Source organism: Gorilla gorilla, chromosome 16 (assembly GCF_029281585.2).
Source record: "Gorilla gorilla gorilla isolate KB3781 chromosome 16, NHGRI_mGorGor1-v2.1_pri, whole genome shotgun sequence".
NCBI lineage: Eukaryota > Metazoa > Chordata > Mammalia > Primates > Hominidae > Gorilla > Gorilla gorilla.
In genome coordinates, this window is record NC_073240.2 from 51,285,747 (window position 1) to 51,304,300 (window position 18,554).

Genomic DNA, 18,554 nt, shown 5'->3' on the forward strand with positions numbered 1-18,554 from the left:
AATAAAGAAAGACAATATTTAGCAGCATCTGATTAATGTTTATCAGTGAATATTTAGTTAGCACTTAATATACATCAACTATTAAGCATTAAAGGAAATTTTACAATAAGAAGATAATTCAGGCCAGGCACAGTGGCTCACACCTGTAATCCCAACACTCTGGGAGGCTGAGGCAGGTGGATTGCTTGAGTCCAGGAGTTCAAGACCAGCCTGGGCAAAATAGCGAGACTCCATATCTTTAAAAAAAAAAAAAAAAAGATGAGCTAGGCATAGTGGTGCACACCTGTAGTCCCAGCTACTTGGGAGGTTGGGGTGGGAGGATCTCTTGAGCCCAGGAGGTTGAGGCTGCAATGAGCCATGATTGTACCACTGCACTCCAGCCTGGGTGACAGAGTGAGACCCTGTCTTAAAATTGTAAGTTCATTTACGTAAGATGGCTTCTTTTTTTTTTTTTAAGTTAGGATAAGCCACAGAAGAGACATTTAACATTAGAATAAGGATCTTAACTGCATATTGCTACAGCACAAATTGAGGGGGCTATGTAGCAACAACCCCTCAATCACCCATAGGGTACAAAAAATAATGTGTCTCATTTTCCTTTTTCCATGTCTTTCCTAACCCAGTATTGTTTGGAACAAAGGCATTAGAGAGGTGTACTTCCAAGGAGGTGTTATGGTGTATGATAAGGGTCAGCAAACCACGGCCCGTGGGTCAACTCCAGGCTGTTTTTGTAAGACCCATGCATTAGCAACGGGTTTTAAATTTTTATATGGTTGGGGAAAAGATCCAAGTAATAATAGTATTGTTATATGTGAAAATTATATGAAATTCAAATGTCAATGTCCTTAAAGTTTTATGGGAACACAGTCATGCTCATTTGTTTACACTTTTCAGTGGCTGCTTTAATGATACAACAGTAAAACTGAATAGTTGCAGCCAATACCGTATGGCTTATGAGGCCTAAAATATTAACTATTTGGCCTTTAACAGAATAAGTTTGCTGACCTCTGCTGTAGAGGAAGAAAATTGATTATTTGTTAACTTATTTTTTATTTTTTGAGATGGAGTCTCTCTCTGTTGCCCAGGCTGGAATGCAGTGGCACGATCTCGGCTCACTGCAACCTCTGCCTCCCAGGTTCAAGCGATTCTTCTGCCTCAGCCTTCCAAATAGCTGGGACTACAGGTGCCTGCCACCATGCCCAGCTAATTTTTTGTATTTTTAGTAGAGATGGGATTTCACCGTGTTAGCCAGGATGGTCTTGATCTCCTGACCTCGGGATCCTCCCACTTCGGCCTCCCAAAGTTATTTATTTTTATTTGAGACAGAGTCTTGCTCTGTTGCCCAGGCTGGAGTGCAGTGACGTGATCTCAGCTCACCACAACCTCTGCTTCCTGGGTTAAAGCTCTTCTCCTGCCTCAGCCTCCCAAGTAACTGGGATTACAGGCACGCACCACCACGCCCAGCTAATTTTTTGTATTTTTAGTAGAGACGGGGTTTCGCCATGTTGGCCAGGCTGGTCTTGAACTCCTGACCTCAAGTGATCCACCTGCCTCCACCTCCCAAAGTGCTGGGATTACAGGCGTGAGCCACTGCACCCAGCCTATTTATTTTTAGAAACAGTTTCTTGCTATGTTGCCCAGGCTGTACATGAATTCCTAGGCACAAGCAGTCCTCTCACTTCAGGCCCCCAAATAGCTGGGACTACAGGCATATACCACCATGTCCAGAATGAAAATGGATTTGTCTGGTTAATTTCAACGTGAATTCGGGTGTAATAGTACATTGTGACCTTAGCGAAATTATTTGACCTTTCTGAGCTTTAATTTCTCATCTATTAACATGGCTTGTTTTGTATAGCTGTTATCAAATATCTCATGTATTGAGGGCTAGTACACAGGAGTTACTTATTCAATATTCCCTTCAACCTTCATCTTCCCCACCTCTCTCCTTACAGGTAATAGAAATATCTGAAATTCACATTTAAAAGATCAAGGTTCCGCCGGGCATGGTGGCTCACGCCTGTAATCCCAGCACTTTGGGAGGCTGAGGCAGGCGGATCACTTGAGGTCAGGAGTTTGAGACTAGCCTGGCCAACATGGTGAAAATCTATCTCTTCTAAAAATATAAAAATTAGCTGGGCATGGTGGCGCATGTTGGTAATCCCAGCTACTTGGGAGGCTGAGGCAGGAGAATCGCTTGAACCTGGGAGATGGAGGTTGCAGTGAGCTGAGATCGTGCCATTGCATTCCAGCCTGGGCGGAGCCCTAAACGGGAAATTTAGCAACAGTATGGTGTGTGGTTTATGCTTTGTGACTGCCTGGGCGTAAAGACAGTCCCTAGTCTCTGTAACCAGTATGCTCGGGTTTTAAAGGTCACGCAAGGACACTTGAGGTAACGTCTTAGGCCGCCCTACAAGGTGAGAAGTTGGATTGAGATCCACATACAAAGCCAGGACCTTTAAAGACATTCACCCTCAATGGAAGGATTAAAAAAAAAAATCCACCCTCTAGTGCTTGTGTTAGCTTGGACTCATGGTACAGAGAATAAAAGTCATTCCTGGGAATTTGTCACCATAGACCTACCTTTTCACCAGTTTGGGATTCAAATTTATACTACTTGTGTGGTCTGAGAATCCTGTGAACTTAATATGAAAAGTATTTCTAGGGCAGTTGCCAGAAGGAAACAGAATTTCTAGATTGTTGCATGTTAACTCAGACCTAACAGGATATCCACATATGAAACCCCAATGAAGTTGAGATCACAATTCAAAATAATAGAACATGCAAGGAGACAATTTATCATAAGAGTCAGAAGGCAATAAGATTTAAACCCCCAAGGACTTTAGATAATAGGATTATTAAGCAGAGGCTACAAATAAAGTATATTTAAATATATTTAGAAGAAGGAAACAAACTTTAGAAACTAAATAGAATTTTCAGAAATGAGAAATACAACATAGTTGGCCGTCCATATTTACGGGCTCTGCATCTTCAGAATCAACTAATGTGATGGGAAAGATTTGAAAAAATAATACAACAATAAAAATATACATATTTTAAAATACAGTGTAACCAACTATTTACATAGTATTTATATTGTATTAGATATTATAAGTAATCCAGAGATGACTTAAAGTATATGGGAGGATGTGCATAGTTTACATGCAAATACTACTCCAGGCCTGGCATGGTGGCTCACACGTGTAATCCCAACGTTTTTGGGGGATGGAGGTGGGCAGACTGCTTGAGCCCAGGAGTTGTAGACCAGCCTGGGCAACATGGCAAAACCCTGTCTACACAAAATACAAAAATTGACCAGGCATAGTGGCACGTGCCTATAGTCCCAGCTACTTGGTAGGTTGAGGTGGGAGAATCACCTGAGCCCAGGTGGTCGTGGCTACAGTGAGCTGTGACTGGGCCACTGCTCTCCAGCCTGGCAACAGAATGAGACCTTGTCTCAAAAAACAAAAACAAAAAACACCAGAAAAGACACCATTTTATATAGGGCCCTTGAGCATCTGTGGATTTTGGTAGTCAAAGGGATCCTGGAACCAACTCCCTGCAGATAATGAGGTACAACTGTACTGGAAATTAATGAAGATATTAGGACACAGAAAATGAATAAACTGGACTGGGCGCGGTGGCTCATGCCTGTAATCCTAGCACTTTGGGAGGCTGAGGCGGGTGGACCATGAAGTCAGGAGTTCAAGACCAACCTGGCACACATGGTGAAACCCTGTCTCTACTAAAAAATACAAAAAAATTAGCTGGGCCTGGTGGTGTGCACCTGTAATCCCAGCTACTTGAGAGGCTGAAGCAGGAGAATTGCTTGAACCCGGGAGGTGGAGGTTGCAGTGAGCCAAGATCATGCCATTGCACTCCAGCGTGGGTGACAGAGTGAGACTCCGTCTCAAAAAAAAAAAAAATGAATAAACTATAAAATGAAGTTGGGGAAATTAGCAAGAATGGAGTAGTGATGGAAAATACAGGTTAAGAGGCATGAAAAATTGAATGAGAATATTCAGCATATGTCCTGTAGAAGTTCTAGGAGGAGAGAATCAAGAGTAGGGGAGCAAGGCAATATTAAAAGTGATAATGGCTGAAAATGATTAATGAGACATGAATCTTCACATTTAGGAAATGCAGCGAGCCAGGGATAAATAAAAATAATACTGCAGAACAACAGAGACAAAGAGAAAAAGCTTAAAAGCAACCAGAAAGAAAAAGAGAGTTTACCCACAAGAATCTAACCTGCTGGTAGAAGTTCTCCATAGCAGCCATAGAAACCAGAGACAATACAGTAGCTTCAAAATAATAGAGAAAAATAACTGTCAATCTAGAATTTGATTTCTAGTTATCATCCAAGAATGAAAGTGAATTAAAGACTTCTCAAAGACTGAGAGACTTTAGGATAACAGAACCTCACTGAAAAGCCTACTGAAATATATGCCACATGAATTTTAAAAACTCAGTGAAGGAAGAAGTGATACATAATAGACAGTGATTAACAAAAAAGACTGATGAAGATCCGGGCAAATATAACCCAATATGAACAGTAGAAAACCATGATAAATAATGTCTCCTTTGGAGGCATATTAAAAAATGAATAAAAACCGGCTGGGCATGGTGGCTCACACCTGTAATCCCAGCACTTTGGAAGGCCAAGGCAGGAGGATCGTTTGAGCCCAGGAGTTTGAGACCAGCCTGGGCAACATAGTGAGACCTGGTCTCTAAAAAAAAGTAAAAAAGTTAGCCATGCACAGTAACATGCCTGTAGTCCCAGCTACTTGGCAGGCAGAGGCAGGAGGATCCCTTAAGCCCAGAGTTCAAAACTGTAGTGAGCTATGATTCATTGCACTAGTGCACTCCAGTCTGGGCAACAGAGCGAGACCCTGTCTCAAAAACAAAAAATGCTGAAAACAGTAGTTCAGTGATCAGAATTACACTGTTCTAAGAGCTTTCCCTTTCTTTGGGAGCAGAGTATAAAGATCTTGATTAACTTTAGGCTATAAGTATGAAAGCTGTAGTTTTTTAGCATAATTACTAAAGAATCAAAATGTGTAACTTCCAAAGTTGTAGAGGGAAAATAAAGCTTTATCAATTTAGTAGCAGCAAGAACAACAGGGGAAAACAACACAGCAGAGGTCCCCAACCCCCCAGGCTGCCTGTCCCTGACCTGTTCAGGACCTGGCTGCACAGCAGGAAGGGAGCAGCAAACCTACCCTGAGCACCGCCTCCTGTCAGATCAGCTGCTGCATTAGATTCTCACAGCAGCACAAACTCTATTGTGAACTGCGCATGTGAGGGATCTAGGTTGTGTGCTCCTTATGAGAATCTACTGCCTGATTTTCTGAGGTGGAACAGTTTAATCCCAAAACCATGCCCGCCCCGGCCCCCATCCATGGAAAAAAAACCGCATCAGTGGAAAAATTGTCTTCCACAAAAATCAGTCCCTGGTGCCAACAAGGTTGGGGACTGCCGAATTAGAAAAATAAGGCTAACATAAACACAAAAGAAGATGACGACGAGTAAATCCGAATTTATTACTAGTTGAAATATATGGGATGTAGTAAATTTACCAAATGTTTACTGGATTTTAAAAATCCAGTTCTAGCCAGGCGCGGTGGCTCACGTCTATAATCTCAGCACTTGGGGAGGCCGAGCGGGGCGGATCACGAGGTCAGGAGATCAAGACTATCCTGGCCAACACGGTGAAACCTCATCTCTACAAAAATACAAAAAATTAGCTGGGCATGGTGGCAGGCGCCTATAGTCCCAGCTACTCCGGAGGCTGAGGCAGGAGAATGGCATGAACCCAGGAGGTGGAGCTTGCAGTGAGCCGAGATCGTGCCACTGCATTCCAGCCTGGGCGACAGAACAAGACTTCATCTCAAAAAAAAAAAAAAAAAAAATCCAGTTTTAGGCCAAGTGTGTGGCTCATGCCTGTAATCGCAACACTTTGGGAGGCCAAGGCAGGCAGATCACCTAAGATCAGGAGTTCGAGACCACCCTGGCCAACATGGCAAAACCCCGTCTCTACTAAAAATACAAAAATTAGCTGAGTCTGGTGGCATGCACCTGTAATCCCAACTACTTGGGAAGCTGAGGCAGGAGAGTTGCTTGAACCTGGGAGGTGGAGGTTGCAGTGAGCCAAGATCATGCCACTGCACTCCAGCCTGGGGGACAGAGTGAGACTCTGTCTCAAAAACAAAACAACAACAACAAAAAATCCAGTTCTATGCACTATATACCATTTAGAACTCAGAAAAGGTGTATTTACTTTGAGCATCATGTTGGTGCTTAACATGTTTCAGATTTTGGAGCATTTTGGATTTTCAGATTAGGGATGCTCAACTTGTCGTAGGTAGATATGACCAAGAGAAAGCTGAAGTAGCTATACATCAGCTAAAATGGTCCCTAAGATAGAATGCATTGTAAATGAGTCACTTTATAATGAAAAAAGGTTTAAATCACCCAAATTGTATAATTTGAAACTGCTACCTACCTAACAAAACAGACTTGTTAAAAACAAATGACAGAACTATAGGGAAGTTTTGACTAGTCTACCATCATAATGGAAGATTTCAACTACTGATCAAGCGGACAAAAATATCAGTATAGATACAGCTTTTACAATATATACTTAGATGAGTATCTGACTCCTGAAATAGAAGTGCACTGTCTCAACAAATGTAAAAGAGTTAGTTTAGGCCGGGCACGGTGGCTCATGCCTGTAATCCCAGCACTTTGGGAGGCCAAGGCAGGCAAATCACGAGGTCAGGAGTTCGAGACCAGCCTGGCCAACATGGAGAAACCCCGTCTCTACTAAAAATACAAAAAATTAGCTGAGCATGGTGTCGGGTGCCTGTAATCCCAGCTACTGAGGAGGCTGAAGCAGGAAAATCGCTTGAACCTGGGCGGTGGAGGTTGCAGTGAGCCGAGATGGCGCCACTGCACTCTAGCCCGGGCGACAGTGCAAGACTCTGTCTCAAAAAAAAAAAAAAAAAAAAAAAAAAAATTAGTTTAATTTAGACCCTAGTCTTTGAACACAATACAATTAGCAGTCAATACAAAATGATACCCCCACAAAAAATCAATACTTCTGGAAATTAAAAAAACACTTCTAAGTAACTTTATAAATAAATTATAAAAGTAAAACACTTAGAAGTAAATAGTAACGAAAATACTATATCAAAACATGGGATGCACTGATGTCTGAGAATGTCTTAAAAATAATACGATGCCAAGAAGAGAGTGGGTCAGTATTAAGATGAATTGATCATTTATTTTATATTCAAATATCTTGCTTCAGCAAGCTAGTTGATGGATGCATGGAGGTTTGTTATGCTGTCCAATTTTGTATATGTTTGAAATATTCTATAATAAGAAAAGGCAGAGAAAGTGGCAGATAGACATTTGTAGTTTTAAATGCTTATATCTTAAAGGATAGACTGAGTGTTAATACACTGGACACTCAGTTTAAAACATTAAAACATAACAGAATAAACCCTTAAAGAGTAGAGGGAAGAGATAACACTGTAAGAGGAATAACCCATAAAGCAGAAAACAAAGATGTAATACAGAAGATTTAAAAAAAGGTAAAAGTTGGTGTTTTAAGACAAAATAATTTGGATGTTAGCCTGCCACAGTGGTTCATGCCTATAATCCCTGCACTTTGGGAAGCCAAGGCAGATGGATCGCCTGAGTCCAGGAGTTTGAAACCAGCTTGGGCAACATGGCAAAGCCCCGTCTCTATAAAAAAAAGAGTACAGGCCAGGCGCGGTGGCTCACGCCTGTAATCCCAGCACTTTGAGAGGCCGAGGCAGGCGGATCACGAGGTCAGGAGATTGAGACCATCCTGGCTAACACGGTGAAACCCCATCTCTATTAAAAATACAAAAAATTACCTGGGCACGGTGGCGGGCGCCTGTAGTCAGTCCCAGCTACTTGGGAGGCTGAGGCAGGAGAATGGTGTGAACCCAGGGGGCGGAGCTTGCAGTGAGCCAAGATCGCGCCACTGTGCTCCAGCCTGGGCGACAGAGCGAGACTCCGTCTCAAAAAAAAAAAAAAAAAAAAAAAAATTACAAAATTAGCTGGACATTGTGTTGTGCCTGTAGTTCCATCTACTTGGGAGGCTGAGGCGGGAGGATGGCTCGAGCCTGGGAGGCAGAGGTTGCAGTGAGCCAAGATCACACCACTGCACTCCAGCCTGGGAGACAGAGTGAGACCCTCTCTCAAAAATAGTAACTTGGACGTCAATAGTAAGATTTAGAGAATAAGAGACAAGGCGGCCGGGCGCGGTGGCTCATGTAATCCCAGCACTTCAGAAGGCTGAGGCGGGCGGATCACCAGGTCAGGAAATTGAGACTATCCTGGCTAACACGGTGAAATCCCTTCTCTACTAAAAATACAAAAAATTAGCCGGGCGTGGTGGCGGGCGCCTGTAGTCCCAGCTACTCAGGAGGCTGAGACAGGAGAATGACTTGAACCCGGGAGGCGGAGCTTGCCGTGAGCTGAGATCGTGCCATTGCACTCCAGCCTGGGCGACAGAGCGAGACTGCGTCTCAAAAAAAAAAAAAAAAAAAAAAAAAAAAAAAAAAAGAGACAAGGCAATGATAAAATTAAAAATGAAAAAACATGTAATAGCTACAGATCCAGAATAAATTTATTGTTAATACCCTAAAAACTTTATGCCAGCCAACTGAGACCTTAGATGAAATAGACAAATATCTGGAGAATAAGTTACCAAAATGACTGAAGAGAAATACATGGCTCACACCTATATTTTTTACAGAAATTGACAAGGGCCAGGAATAATCGAAATACTACTGAAGAATAAGAATAAAGTTGTGATGGTAATGACTTAGGGAATAATGATGGTTCTTGCTCTGCCAGATATCAATATTTATTTCAAAGCTATAGCTATAATTAATATTCATAAACTAAATTAAGAATTAATTCAATTAATATTAATTTAATAAATTTAATATTTTATAGCTATAATTAATACAGTATAGAATTAGCCCAAATGTGAACAAATTGACCAACAGACACACACAGCATAGGAAAACCAGCATTATACGTTACTGAGGAAAAGAGGAGGCTGAGACATTTGGTTATTCATATGCAGAAAAATGAAATTGAATCCCTAATTTATACTACATTTTTGTCAGAAGTGCAAAACAATTTAAATATTTGGAAGACATGTAGGTAAATATCTTTGTAATTCCAGGGTTGGAAAGGATTTCTTAAATGAGACACAGAAAAGGACTAACTAGAAAAGATTGATGTTCCAACCAAATTAAAACTTGATTGTCAGCAATTACAATAAGATACAACAACCAAATGCAGTTTGTGAATTTTGGATGGATTCTGGTCTTTGAAAAAAAATGCTACTAAAAAAAAACCTTGTGACAATTGATATTTGAATATGAATCTATGAATATATGAGTGATGGAATTTTAAATTTTCTTACATATAATTCTGCTATTGTGGGTATGTAGAAGAATGTGGTTAAGGGATGTATTTTGATCTATGAAGTGTCATGATACAAGATTTAAATCAGCAAAAAGTTAGATATACGTGTGTATAGATGTGCACATATATACGTATAGAGAGTGAAAGTAATAAAAGTGTATACACTGCTAAATGTTAATAACTGAATCTAGCTGAAATGTACACCAATGTACACCAATGTTTTTTGTTTTTTTTTTTAGAAATGGAGTCTCGCTCTGTCTCCCAGGCTGGAGTGCAGTGGCGCGATCTCGGCTCACTGCAAGCTCCGCCTCCTGGGTTCACGCCATTCTCCTGCCTCAGCCTCCTGAGTAACTGGGACTACAGGCGCCCGCCACCATGCCCCGCTAATTTTTTTTGTATTTTTAGTAGAGACGGGGTTTCACCGTGTTAGCCAGGATGGTCTCGATCTCCTGACCTCGTGATCCGCCTGCCTTGGCCTCCCAAAGTGCTGGGATTACAGGCGTGAGCCACCGTGCCCGGCTGATGTACACCAATGTTCTCTGTACAATTCTTTCAGATTTTCTGAATGTTTGCAAAGTTTTATTTTAAAAACTTGAGAAAGAGCACTTGAAAAGATGCTCAACATCATTAGTCATTAGGAAAATGCAACTCAAAACCATGACATACCAGTTCATACCTACTTTGTATGGGATAGAATAAAAAATGAGAGGCAGTGACAAGTTCGGTTGAGGATGTGGGGAAATTGGAACCTCATACATTGCTGGTGGGAACGTAAAATGCTGCTGCCACTTTGGAAAACAATTTGGCAGTTCCTCAAAAAATTAACCAGAGTTACCATATGACCCAGAAATTTCATGCTTAGGTATATACCCAAGAGAAATGAAAACATGTTTACAGAAAATGCTGTACATAAATGTTCATAGCAGCATTACTGATGACAGCCAAAAGTGGAAACAAGCCAAATGTCCATCACTGGATGGATTAAGGAAATGTGGTATATCCTATACAATGGAATATTATTTGGCAATAAAAAGGAATGAAGTACATACATGCTATGACATGAATGAAACTTGAAAACATTATGCTGAATAAAAGAAAATAAAAACATAAGGTCATATATTCTATGATTCTGTTTATTAAAATACCCAGAATAGGCCAGGCACTGTGGCTCACGCCTGTCATCCCAGCACCTGGGGGAGCCGAGGCAGGTGGATCACTTGACGTCTGGAGTTTGAGACCAGCCTGGGCAATATAGCAAAACCCCATCTCAACCAAAATACACAAAAATTATTGGGGCATGGTGGTGCGCACCTGTGGTCCCAGCTACTCGAGGGAGGGAGGAGGGAAGATCACTTGAGCCAGGGAGGTTGAGGCTGCAGTGAGCTGAGATTGCACCATTGCACTCCAGCCTGAGCAAGAGTGAGATATTGTCTCAAAAAATAAAATAAATAAAATTTTAAAAATATGCAGAATAGGCACATCTATAGAAATATAAAGTAGAGGCCAGGAGAAGTGGTTCATGCCTGTAATCCCAGCACTTTGGGAGGCCGAGGTGGGTGCGCCACTTGAGGTCAGGAGTTCAAGACCAGCCTGGTCAACATGGTGAAACCCCACCTCTACTAAAAATACAAAAATACACCTGTAGTCCCAGCTACTCGGGAGGCTGAGGTACGAGAATCCCTTGAACCTGGGAGGCGGAAGTTGCAGTGAGCTGAAATCATGCCACTGCACTCCAGCCTGGGCAACAGAGCAAGACTCTGTTAAAAAAAAAAAAAAAAAAAAAGAGAGAGCGAGAGATCGAGAGAGAGTGCCCGTGAGAAGATTAGTAGTTGCTATGGACTGGGGGAGAAGGAACGGGTTACAGGGTTTCTTTTGGGGATAACGAAAATGTTCTAAAACTGGACTGTGGTGATAACTGCACAACTCTGTGAATGTACCAAAAACCACTGAACTGGCCAGGCACGGTGGCTCACACCTGTAATCCCAGCACTTTAGGAGGCCCTGAAATGGGCAGATCACTTGAGGTCAGGAGTTCCAGACCAGTCTGGCCAACATGGTGAAACCACATCTCTACCAAAAATATTTTTAAAAATTAGCCAGGCATGGTGGTGCACCGGTAATCCCAGCTACCTGGGAGGCTGGGGCATGAGAATCATTTGAAACCAGGAGGTGGAGGTTGCAGTGAGCCGAGATCACACCACCGCACTCCAGCCTGGGCGACAGAGCCAGACTCTGTCTCAAAAACAAACAAAACAAAAACAACAAAAAACACAACTGAACACATTTAAGGTGAATTTTGTGGTATGTGAACTATCTCTAAGAACTTCTTTTTATTTAAGATGGGAAACAAAAAGATCACGTACAACAAACCAAAAACAGAAAAGTTATTTCTAACCCATGTAACATATAACAAGGATCTAGAACATGTAAATGACTCTTTCCAATCGATAAGAAGAAAAATAACCCAGTTTGTAAAAAATGTTCAAAAGACAAATATTTCATAGAATAGGAAAGACTAAAATGAGATAATTTTGTATCCATTAGATGGCAAAAATTAAGAAGTCTGATGATCCTGGTAGGGGTATGTATTGGTATAATCACTTGTAGAAAGTTAAACATGCACATACTTTATGATCTAAGTGATCTCACTCCTAAGTATATACATGAGAGAAACTCTTATGCACATATATATGCAGGAATGTCTGCATAATGTTGTTCATGCCAGCAAAAATCTGGAAACAATGAAATGTCAATCAATAGGAAAATGGATAATTTATGATATATTCACACAATATACATCATAGGCTAGTGAAATTATAACCACATGCAACTATATGGATATATCTTTAAAATATTTAATGAAAAAGTATGCTTGGCGCGGTAGCTCACACCTGTAATCCCAGCACTTTGGGAGGCTGAGGGAGGTGGATCACCTGAGGTCATGAGTTCGAGACAAGAGCGAAACTGTCTCAAAAAAAAAAAAAAAAAAGAGTGAAGAATCAAGCCACAGAAGGTAATTTAAAAATGTACACTCAAGATTTAAAAAGAACTACAATTCCATAAGAAAAAGGCAGGCCACAGAATAGGAAAAAGAATAAAAGACTTGTTTAGGCATTTCACAAAAGAAAGTATACAAATTTAAGTAGATATTTAAACCACAATGCCATTCTACTATATGGGCAACCAGAAGGGCCAAAACAAAACGAACAAAAGACTACCAAGTGTTAACAAGGATTTAAGGCAACTGAAACTTCCAGTCATTGCTGGTGCGGGTATGAATTGGTACAGTCGCTTTGGAAAGCTACTGAGCAGTATGTACTAAAGCCATATGTACTAAAGTACATATGCATATTTTTGAACCAGGAGTTTCACTCCTAGGTATGTACTCAAAAGAACTGTGTACACTATGTTCACCAAAAAACAAGAATGTTTATAGCAACCCTCTTTGCATTAGTCAAAAGCTAGTAATTACCCAAAAGTTCCTGAATGGTAGAATGAATTAGTAAATTGTAGTATTTTCATACAATGGAATACTACACAGCAATGAGAATGAATAAATTACAATATAAACAACAATATGGATGAACATTACATAATTTTGAATGAAAGGAGCCAGACACAAAAAAAGGATATACCATACAATTCCATTTATACGAAGCATAAAATCAGGCAAAAATCTATAAATCTGTCCTGCCAGAAGTCAGTGGTTTTCCAGACTCGAAGGCAGGTACAAGTACAGTTAGGGTGCTGGTAACATTCTGTTTAAACTCTGTTCTGCTGGTTACATGGGTATGTTCACTTGAAAATCCATCAAGTTTTATCCTCATGGTTTGTGTACTTTTCTGTATATATGTTTCACTTCAGTAAAGTTTATTTTTGGTCAAGGGCAGTGTCTCATACCAGTATTCCCAGCACTTTGAGAGGCCGAGGCAGGCCGACTGCTTAAGCCCAGGAGTTCCACAGCAGCCTGAGGAACATGGAGAAACCCTGTCTCTACAATTTTTTTTCTTTTTGAGATGGGAGTCTCGCTGTGTCACCAGGCTGGAGTGCAGCGGCGCGATCTCGGCTCACTGCAACCTCCGCCTCCTGGGTTCAAGTGATTCTTCCTCAGCCTCCCAAGTAGCTGAGATTACAGGCGCATGCCACCACACCCAGCTAATTTTTTTTATTTTTAGTAGAGATGGGGTTTCACCATGTTGGCCAGGATGGTCTCCATCTCCTGACCTCGTGATCCTCTTGCTTCAGCCTCCCAAAGTGCTGGGATTACAGGCGTGAGCCACCACCCCTGGCCTACAAATTTTTTTAAAAAATTAGCTGGGCATGATGGCACTTGCCTGTCGTCCCAACCACTCAGGAGGCTGAGATGCGAGAATCACTTGAGCTCAGGAGGTGGAGGTTGCAATGAGCCGAGATTGTGCACCACTACTTCAGCCTGGGAAAAAGAGAGAGACACAGTCTAAAAAAAAAAAAAAAAAAAAAAAGTATTTTTTAAAAAACATGAAGAAATGGAAATCTTGACTAGACCTATAATAGCTAAAACAGCCTGAGTCAGTATTTTAAAATCTACCCACCAAGAAAAACGAAATTCCAAGACCAGATGGTTTTCCTGTTCAATTCTACCAGATTTTCAAGAAACAGATTTTTATTTTATACAATCTGTGCCAGAGAAAAGAGTGACAAACTCACTTTATGAGGCTTGTGTTTTGTTGTTGTTGTTTTTGAGACGGAGTCTTGCTCTGTCACCCAGGCTGGAGTGCAGTGGCGCGATCTCGGCTCACTGCAACCTCTGCCTCCTGGGTTCACGCCATTCTCCTGCCTCAGCCTCCCAAGTAGCTGACATTATGGGCATGTGCCACCACGCCCGGCTAATTTTTGTATTTTTGGTAGAGACGGGGTTTCACTATGTTGGCCAGGCTGGTCTCGAACTCCTGATCTCAGATGATCTGCCTGCCTCAGCCTCCCAGAGTGCTGGGATTACAGGTGTGAGCCACCGCACCCAGACTATGAGGCTTATTCTAATAAGACTGACCCCCAAAACAGAAAAGGACAGTTTAAGAAAGAAAATTATAGGTTACTTTCTCAATTGTGATAATAGATGTAAAATATATATGTGTATATATATATATATTTTTAAACACTTTTAGCAAAAACAAAATTAAAGAATAAATCAGTTGATGTAATTTACTGCATTAATAGATTAAAGGAGAGATTTAGGACTGTAGTTCTCTTGTCTGGTAAAACATACATATGCATACACATATACAAAAACAAATTTCACATGTTAAGTGTGTATCAATGCATTCTACAGTACTGTTTCTAAAAGCAAAATATTTGATATAACCTAACTGCCCAGCAACAGGAGAAATGATAGATACTTACACAATGGATTAATAAAAGCAGTTCAAATGAATGTACTAAAGCTAACGTATCAATCAAATTACAAAAAGATGTACATTTTGACATCAAAATCATAAAATGTTGAGGGGGAGTAAGAGTATAGTTTTTGATGGCTATTAAAATGTTAAGTTGTTATCAGCTTAAAATAGCCTGAAGTAAAAGATGTTTTATGTTATCCCCATGGTAACCACAAAGCAAAAACCTAAAAAGAAAGGATTCAAATCATACCACCACAGAAAACCATCAAATCACAAAGGAAGACAGCAAGAGAGGAAGAAACAAAGGCTCTACAAAATAACCAGAAAACTACAAAATGGCAGTAGCAAATATCAATTATTACCTTAAGCGTAAATGGATAAAACAAACAAACAAACAAACATGCCAGATGTGGTGGCTCACGCCTGTAATCCCAGCATTTTGGGAGGCTGAGGCAGGCGGATCACAAGGTCAGGAGTTCGAGACCAGACTGCCCAAAGAGACCAGCCTGGCCAACATGGTGAAACCCCATCTCCACTAAAAATACAAAAATTAGCTGGGCGTGGTGGCGGGCGCCTGTAATCCCAGCTACTCAGAAGGCTGAGGAAGGAGAACTGCTTAAACCCAGGAGGCGGAGGTTGCAGTGAGCCAAGATTATGCCATTGCACTCCAGCCTGGGCGACAGAGTGAGACTCCAAATCAAAAACAAACGAAAAACAGACCCAACTATATACTAGCTACGAGAGGCAGTAGGGATACATATAGACTGAAAGTGAAGAAATGGAAAGAGATATTCCAGGTAAATGGACACTAAAAGAAAGCTAGAGTGGTAGCTATAACTAGACAAAACAGACTAAGTCAAAAACTGTAAACTGAGACAAAGAAGGTCATTATATAATGATAAAATGGTCAATTCATCAAGGGGATATAGCTATTATAAATATATATGCACCTAATGTTAGAGCACCTAAACATATAAAGCAATTACTAATTAATATGAGGGGAGAGACTGAAATGCAGTAACAGTAGGAGACTTCAATACCCCACTTGCAACAATGAACACATTATCCAGACAAAAAATACAGAAACACTGGACTTGAATTATACTTCAGACCAAACAGATCTGGCATATACAGAACATTCCATCCAATAGCAACAGAATAAACATTATTCTCAAGCACATGCAGAATATTCTCCAGGATCATATGTTAGAGGTCATACAATAAGACTTTAAAAATGTAAGGGGAGGCCAGGTGTGGTGGCTCATGCCTGTAATCCCAGCACTTTGGGAGGCTGAGGCAGGTGGATCACTTGAGGTCAGAAGTTTGAGACCAGCCTGGCCAATGTGGTGAAACCCCATCTTTACTAAAAATACAAAAAATTAGCCAGGTGTGATGGTGGGTGCCCGTAATCCCAGCAACTTGGGAGGCTGAGGCAGGAGAATCACTTGAACCTGGGAGGCAGAAGTTATGGTTAGCAGAGATCACACCATTGGACTCCTGCCTAGGCAACAAGAGCAAAACTCCATCTCAAAAAAAAATAAATAAATAAGAGGATTGAAATCATATTAGGTACTTTTCCAATCACAATGGCATTAAACCAGAAATTAATAACAGGGGAAATCATGGGAAATTCATAAATATGTAGAAATTAAACAGTATGCTCCTGAATCACCAATGGGTCCAAAAATAAATCAACAAGGAAATCATAAAATACCTTGAGACACATGAAAATGGAGACATAACATACAAAAACTCATGATATGCAGCAAAAGCAGTTTTTTTTGTTTGTTTTTTCTTTTGAGACCTGGTCTCACTGTCACCCAGGCTGGAGTACAGTGGCATGATCATGGCTCACTGCAGCCTCAACCTCCTGGGTTCAAGTAATCCTCCCATCTCATCCTCCCAAGTAGCTGCAACTACAGGTATGTGCCACTATGTCTAGGTACTTTTTTCAATTTTTGTAGAGACAGGGTTTCACTATGGCTGGTCTCTAACTACTGGGCTCAAGCCTTGGCCCCTCAGAGTGCTGGGATTACTGACGTGAGTCATCACACCCAGCCAACAAAAGCAGTTCTAAGAGGTAAATTTATAGCAATAAACACCTATATCAGAAAAGAAGAAAGGCATCACATTACCTGACTTTAAAATATACTATAAAACTATAGTAACCAAAACAGTATGGTACTGGTATAAAAACAGACACATAGGCCAATGGAACAGAATAGAGAACCCAGAAATAAATACATGTATTTACAGCCAACTGATTTTTCTTTTTTTTTTTTTTTTTTTTTGAGACAGAGTCTTGCTCCATCACCCAGGCTGTAGTGCAGTGGTGCGATCTTGGCTCACTGCAAGTTCCGCCTCCTGGGTTCACACCATTCTCCTGCCTCAGCCTCCTGAGTAGCTGGGGCTACAGGCACCCGCCACCACGCCCGGCTAATTTTTTTTTGTATTTTTAGTAGAGACGGGGTCTCACCGTGGTCTCGATCTCCTGACCTTGTGATCCGCCCACCTCGGCCTCCCAAAGTGCTGGTATTACAGGCGTGAGCCACTGCACCCAGCCCAGCCAACTGATTTTTCAAAAGGTGCCAAGAACATACCGTGGGGAAAGGACACCTGCTTCAATAAATTGTACTGGAAAAACTGGATATCCATATGCAGATGAATAAAACCAGACCCCCATCTCTCACCACATTAAAAAAAAAAAATCAACTCAAACTGGATTAATGACTTAAACCTAAGACCTGAAACTATAAAACTACTAGAAGATAACACAAAGAAAATGCTTCAGGATATTGGTCTAAGCAAAGATTTTATGGCTAAGGCCTTAAAAGCACAGGCAACAAATTGAAAAATAGACAGATGGGACTATGTTAAACTAAAAAGCTTCTGCATAGCAAAGAAAGCATTCAACAGAATGAAGAGACAACCTGTAAAATGGGGAAAAAATACTTGCAAACTATTCATTTGATAAGGTACTAATATCCAGAATATACAAGGAACTCAAACAACTCAACAACAACAAAAAAGAAATAATCCCATTAAAAAGTGGGCAAAGGGCCAGGCGTGATGGCTCACACCTGTAATCCCAGCACTTTGGGAGGCAGAGGCGGGAGAATCACTTGAGGTCAGAAGTTTGAGACTAGCCTGAGCAGCATGGTGAAACCTCATCTCTACTAAAAATGCAAAAAGTAGCCAAGCATGGTGGCACACCCCTGTAGTCCCAGCTACTCGGGAGGTTGAGGTGGGAGAATCGCTTGAACCTGGGAAGCAGAGGCTGCAGTGAGCTGAGATCACACGACTGCACTCCACCCTGGGCAACAGAGCGAGACTCTGTCTCAAAAAAAGCAGCACAATACAATACAATTAAAAAAAAAGTGTGCAAAGGACATGAATACACATTTCTCAAAAGATGACAAATAGCCAACAGCTGTATGAAAAAATGTTCAACATCACTAATCATCTGACAAATGCAAATCAAAGCCACCCTGAGGCCGGGTGCGGTGGCTCACACCTGTAATCCCAGCACTTTGGGAGGCCGAGGCGGGCGGATCACGAGGTCAGGAGATAGAGACCCCCTTGGCTAACCCGGTGAAACCCCGTCTCTACTAAAAATACAAAAAAATTAGCTGGGTGCGGTGGCGGGCACCTGTAATCCCAGCTACTCAGGAGGCTGAGGCAGGAGAACGGCATGAACCCGGG

At 41.3% G+C, this 18,554-nt stretch overlaps 1 protein-coding gene across 1 annotated transcript in view; it reads right to left on the reverse strand.

Annotated features, from left to right (window-relative positions):
- The window catches only part of USP50 (ubiquitin specific peptidase 50), a 46,792-nt gene that overhangs the window by 502 nt on the left and 27,736 nt on the right, over positions 1-18,554 (reverse strand). The gene's annotated exons all lie outside the window — the stretch shown is intronic.